The sequence below is a fragment of the Pseudoliparis swirei genome, chromosome 18, assembly GCF_029220125.1.
Source record: "Pseudoliparis swirei isolate HS2019 ecotype Mariana Trench chromosome 18, NWPU_hadal_v1, whole genome shotgun sequence".
NCBI lineage: Eukaryota > Metazoa > Chordata > Actinopteri > Perciformes > Liparidae > Pseudoliparis > Pseudoliparis swirei.
This window is the reverse complement of record NC_079405.1, coordinates 4,259,545-4,265,577: the sequence shown is the minus strand read 5'-3', so window position 1 is coordinate 4,265,577 and position 6,033 is coordinate 4,259,545.

Here is a 6,033-nt window from a genome sequence, read left to right as displayed (position 1 = left end):
ACCCCCAGAGGTGCATGCACCCCCATTTGAGAACCACTGCTCTACACCACCAACTGAGTGTCGCCAACCCTAAAAGTTTTTAATTTTTTCAAGCTAAGAAAGACGACAACTTTATCTTCAAGCAACACAGGAGCGATTCAAGGTGAACACCCCATCCCCACCACCCCTCCGATATGTTCTCTGAGGATGAGGATGATAACGAGGAGCCAGAGCTTATTTACATTTCCACAGTAAAGTGGGTTTGTTCAGAACCAAGGAGTTTTATATATATTAGATATAATAATATAAATATATATCGGGGGCACGCGGGCCTCGAGGAACGTGAAGAACCAGTCCTGAGTCAGAGGTGCAGAGTCATTAAAAATACATGTGTGACAGCGGAGTAACAAATGGCGGTGTCCGGGCCCTGTTCCCGCCCCCCCCCCCCCCCCTCCCCGTGGTCATTCATCATCGGCTCTCCTGGACTGCCGGCTCGCGGTTCATTATTCTCTCCGCCTGAGCAGAGGGGAAAACCCCCCCAAGGTTATTTCGCTCCAAGAAAAAGAAGTACATTTCTTTTATTTCTTTTTTGTTTGGAGGTAAAGTTCATACGGTTTTCATTTCTTTACCAATCAGGATGGGCACAACCTTCTGCTCCATCAGTTTTCACAGCCGGCGTCGGGGTAGAGAAGATACGCTGAAGGGGAAGATTTAATATTTTTCTCTTTTAAGTCGATCGAGAAGAGAGAAAAAAACACATTAAAGATGAAATGGAATGAAAGTTTAATTATCTCTTTGGAGAAAGTGGGTCAGTGAAGGAATACGAGAGTGTGACATTTAGAGGAATACAGCGAGAGCAAACAGAGCGGATTGGGGATGAGACCTCTAATGGATCTCTCATGAGGCTGGAGAGAGAGTTACGAGTCTTAATCACGTCTACCCACATGCACAAACTGCTATTGGCTCACGGATATATTTTAATTTGGGGTTTATGGATTTGCGATTTTCAAACAAGATGAGAGTAATAAGGATTAACAAGTTAAGTGGTTATATGCAACAGAAATGGAAAATAAACTCTAGATTTCACTATATAACTCATGTATTGCAGCTTTATACTAGAACGGGCACTCGGTAGAGCGCATACCTTCGCATATCACAAGATTGGGCATGCCAATTGGATTGGAAAAAGAAGATTTTGACCTTTTCATGGCCTTGACTTTGACCTGATCGATCCCAAAATCTAATCAAATGGTCCCCGGATAATAACCAATTATCCCATCAAATTTCATGCAATTCGGTTTAACACTTTTTGAGTTATGAGAGTAACACGCATACAAATAAATACACGGCGATCAAAACATTACCTTCCGCATTTTCAATGCGAAGGTAATAATCCTGACACACAACTGGTCCCAGGACAGTTTTAGAGGTGTGATGTTCTGCTCATTTGTTTACTTGTCAAGAATCAGATAAGAAGATTGACACCGTTCTTGTTTCCGTGTGGTAAAAATGAGGCCGCAGCTAGCTAGCGTATCTTAGCTTAGCATCAAGACTGGAAATAAGGGGAAATAGCTACATGGCTCTGTCCCAAGGATGGACTGAATATAAAGAGTGGACGTAATCACTGTAATGTTCAGCATCATAGATGTCGCCATCTTGGTTTTTGTAACCATGAGGAGAATGCAGCTTCAAGGAGCTTCAACATTAGCTTCACGTTTCAGAACCGGAGGTCCAAAGGCAGCAAAATAAAACCAGCAGCACTAATTAACACATTTTATCTTATTTGTCACTGTAATGTTACCTTTTGGTTTGTGGACCGACATTTTGAAGCTTCGAGTTCAGCATCATGGACGTCGCCATCTTGGTTTCTGTCCGTCGCCATCTTGGTTTTTGCAACCAGAAGACGAGTCAGTGAATAAGGCATTCTCACAGTGGAAACTGATAGCTGAAACCTCCGGGATAATTTACTGTGGGCAGCAAGTGTTTTCTAGGAATGCTGTGTTCTTTTGCCTCCATGCGTAACGCCTCTTGTTGTGACCAAAGAGCTGTAGCTTTGTCTCATCAGTCCACAGCACTTTGTTCCAAAATGAGCCTGGCTTGTTCAAATGTAGTTTTGCATACCTCTAAGCGAGCCTGTTTGTGGCGTGTGTGCAGAAAAGGCTTCTTCCGCATCACTCTCCCATACAGCTGTTCTTCTGTAAAAATGTCGCTGAATGGTGAGCAATGCACAGTGACACCATCTGCAGCAAGATGACCTTGCAGGTCTTTGGAGGTGGTCTGAGGTTGTCCTTGACCATTCTGACCATTTTGGCTTTGCCTCTCCGATATTTTCTTGGCCTGCCACTTCTGGCCTTAACAAGAACTGTGCCTGTTGCCTTCCATTTTAATAACATTCCTCACAGTGGAAACTGATAGCTGAAACCTCCGGGATAACTTTTGTAGCCTTCCTAAACCATACTGCTGGACAATCTTGTTTTAATCATTGTGTTTGAGTACCCCATTTGCCACTGTTCAGAGGAGAATCAAAGAAACACAACTTGCAATTGGCTCAATAAATACCTTTTCTAATGATTGGATGCAAACCTTGAAAGAATGACAAATGAGTTAATCAGACTCATTATGTGTTGCAGTTAATCACATTTAGTAGGTACAGGTATTCAAATCAACAAAATGATAAGTGCCCAAACTTTTGCACAGCCTATTTTTCACATTTGATTTAATTTCACACAACTAAATACTGCTAACTAAATATCTTTGTCTAAAAACGCAAGCACTCAGTGTTAACTAGAAAATGAATATTACACAACTGTGATTTTGGTGAAGACAGAGAGAAATTATCAGAGATAGAGGGCAAACTTTGCTCGTGATGTTCTAACGGGGCGGGCCTGATTGGCGGAAGATACCAGTGTCTCTTTGAGTCAGATCGAGTCATGTAAAATACATGTAGATGAAAGCGAATGAAGTATATTCTTTGAAATGGTCAGGAAGAATCCGAGGCTTGCTTGGAATACAACGAGCAAACGCGATGGGATGAACATCACGGACTCTTGACTGCGGCTCTCACGAGCTAATCTGTTCCATCATCTCAAACGCTGAGCCACGGAAATCTTTAATTGGTTAGATTTCATTTTCAAAAAGTAATAATAAGTTAACAGTTAGTTTTTATCATGAAATGGAATTAAACTCTAGATTTCCATATAACTCATTTTCACAACTAGAACGGGCACTCCTTAACTGCATCCTTCAGATATCACAGATGGCGTGAAGTAGCAGATCGCATTGAAAGAAGAAGATTTATGACCTTTTCATGGCCTTATTTGAGTCAATCCGAAAATCTAATCAAATGCCGGATATACCAATCGATCAATCATGCGATTGAGTTTAATTATCTTTTGATTAGAGAAAGTCATCAATGAAAATACGATTGACATAAAAATAACATCGCATTTACAGATGCAAGGATTGGGACTGAACACCAATGAGGCTAGAGGAGTTTTACTGTAGTCTTAAATCAGTGTAGTTACCTCATTCATGGCTAAAACACGCTCATTAGGCTGCACTAAAGATGGAATTACTCATGTTTAATTTGGAGGTTATAATGCAGATTTGCGATTGTTTTGAAACAAGAGAGAGTTAAGGATTAACATAGCTTACGGTTTATGCAACCGGTCCAAAGGAGAACAGATATTAACAGTTACTTTGCGTAGTATTTTGCTTTACTTGATTATAACTCATTGTCATTGCAGCTTAATATCTCAAAACGAGCACTCGGCGTAGAGCGCATACCTTCGCATATCACAAGATTGGGCATTGAATTATGAACATTTTGGCATTAGTTGCATGCAATGTAAATTCGGTAAAAAAGATTTTGACCTTTTCATGCCTTGACCTTTGACCCGATCGATCCCAAAATCTAATCAAATGGTCCCCGGATAATAACCAGTATAAATATGTGTGACCGAGAAAAGAGAAGAAAAATAGGAGAAAAGAATAGAGAGAGAGAAGTAGTCGGTTAGAATGTGTCATATAACACGGGTAGCTGAAATCAGGCCTTCTGATTGGTCGAGAGTGAGTCACGGGGGTGTTCTGTATTGAGCCGTAATCGTACTCCCTCTCGTACCTTATTCCTGCAGTTTATCAGGAAAGCTTCATGCAGCACATGTTCTATTCACATCTTTATTTGCAAGATCAAAAAGAAACTCCGACTTGCTGCTGGAATTACAAATCAGGAGCAACCTGGAAAATGAGAAGCAGCAACAAACACCACCAGAACACGTTTCATCTCTCCCTCCTCTAATCTTCACAGGAACAAACCGTCTGTTGCATCTTCCACTCCTTTTGAGACGCGCTCAGAGCCACAGACACAGACAATAAAAAATTAAAAAATCTTCTTTTTCCTATTCCTACACTTTACAGTTTTTCTCCATTGCTTTGGCTCAATTCTTGAAACAGAAATGACATTCTCAAAATAACTCGTGCAAACCTCCAAACCACTGGGCACTTGTTCACAACAGATTTGAATTTTTCATTCCTTTAATCAAATTGCAATTGTTTTAGAAACTCCTTGCAAATGACAAGTACAATTGCCTACAGCTTGCACACATTTCAAATGATTGAGCACATCTGTGCAAACGGTTAGGGACAATTGCCTTCAGTTAGCCCAATTACCAATTGAATACATCTTGCTGGTCTAAACTGACTGTTGCTTCTCAGTCAAGTCGTTGTTCTCTGCAAAACATCTTGGCATATTTTCCTTGTGTCCATCATCACCTGCACAATAGTTCACTCCACTGTCAAAATCGTTCAGGCACATAATAACATGAAAAATATCATGGTATATTCTGTAATATGGATCTCTTGGATCATCGGCTTCATTTTCAGGTGCAACTAGAACTTTACTAATCAAGGGGGATTTTCTCACATCCGATCACCAATCACACAGTCATTTCAGTTAGCTGACAGGTGCTATCCAGGAGTATAAATGCTTCCATCAAATATCTAGGGCGTGACAAAGTTCAGTAGAGTTTACAGTATGAACATGGAAGCACCTGGCCAGGTAAACGAACAAGGGCAACTGCCTGCTCGAGGAAGAAGAAGAGGAAGAGGAGCAAGGGTGCGTGGTGGTGGAGGGTGTATGAGCATCGGGCTCTAAACCAGAGGTCCCTTCTCCAGGCAATGGATGCTGCTTGTGCCGATGTCACAGCAGACCGGTGCAGGGGATGGTTGGGTCATGCACGGCGATTCTTCCCCCGTTGCATCGCAAGGGAGAACATCAGATGTGTCCAGACAGACGTGAGCGCGAGGATGAGCAGGAGAGGGAGGATGAACTCCAGCTTTGAGCTCCAGCTTTGCTTTACTTTCCTACTGAATGTTTTGTTACAGTAGTGTAGGCTATACTTAATTTTATTTTCGATGTGCTTTTTGTTTGACACTATTTTTTGCTGTACACATTTTCTGTTTCGGTTTTGCAATTACTGTAATAATTTCCATGGCAGTATGAGTGCAATACAGTATGTGATGGGAAACCTTGTTGGCTCCTCTTGAATGAATCTTTTTTCTGTTTGATAGACAAAGTATTCTGGAAAGAAAACATCTCCTACAGTAACCATTCAGTGTCAAAGGACGAAGCCAAGATTGAAATGTGCACATGAGGGATATTTCTATGGTCCACTGCCATACTGACAAAACATCTAAACATTTTGACCTGCAGTGTTTAAACAATGACGAAGGGACTTTTCATTTTGGGGGCACTGACTATTTGTATGAGAAAAGGAATGAGTTTTGACTGATGAGTTGTCTGTTTTGGGAGAGATATGACCTTTTGCAGGTGTGCCATAGTGTTTTGCTAAACCATCTAGGTTATTTTGGCAAATGTATTTAAAGCTTTGAGAATTATCTTTTTTTCAAGAGAGATGAGCCACAGCAATCGAGAAGGAAGTTTTCATTTTGGGGGCACTGACTATTTTTATGAGAAAATGATTTGGGTTTGAAGCTTGAGTTCACTGTTTTGGGTGAGATATGACCTTTTGAAGGGGATCTATGTAGTTGTGCTGA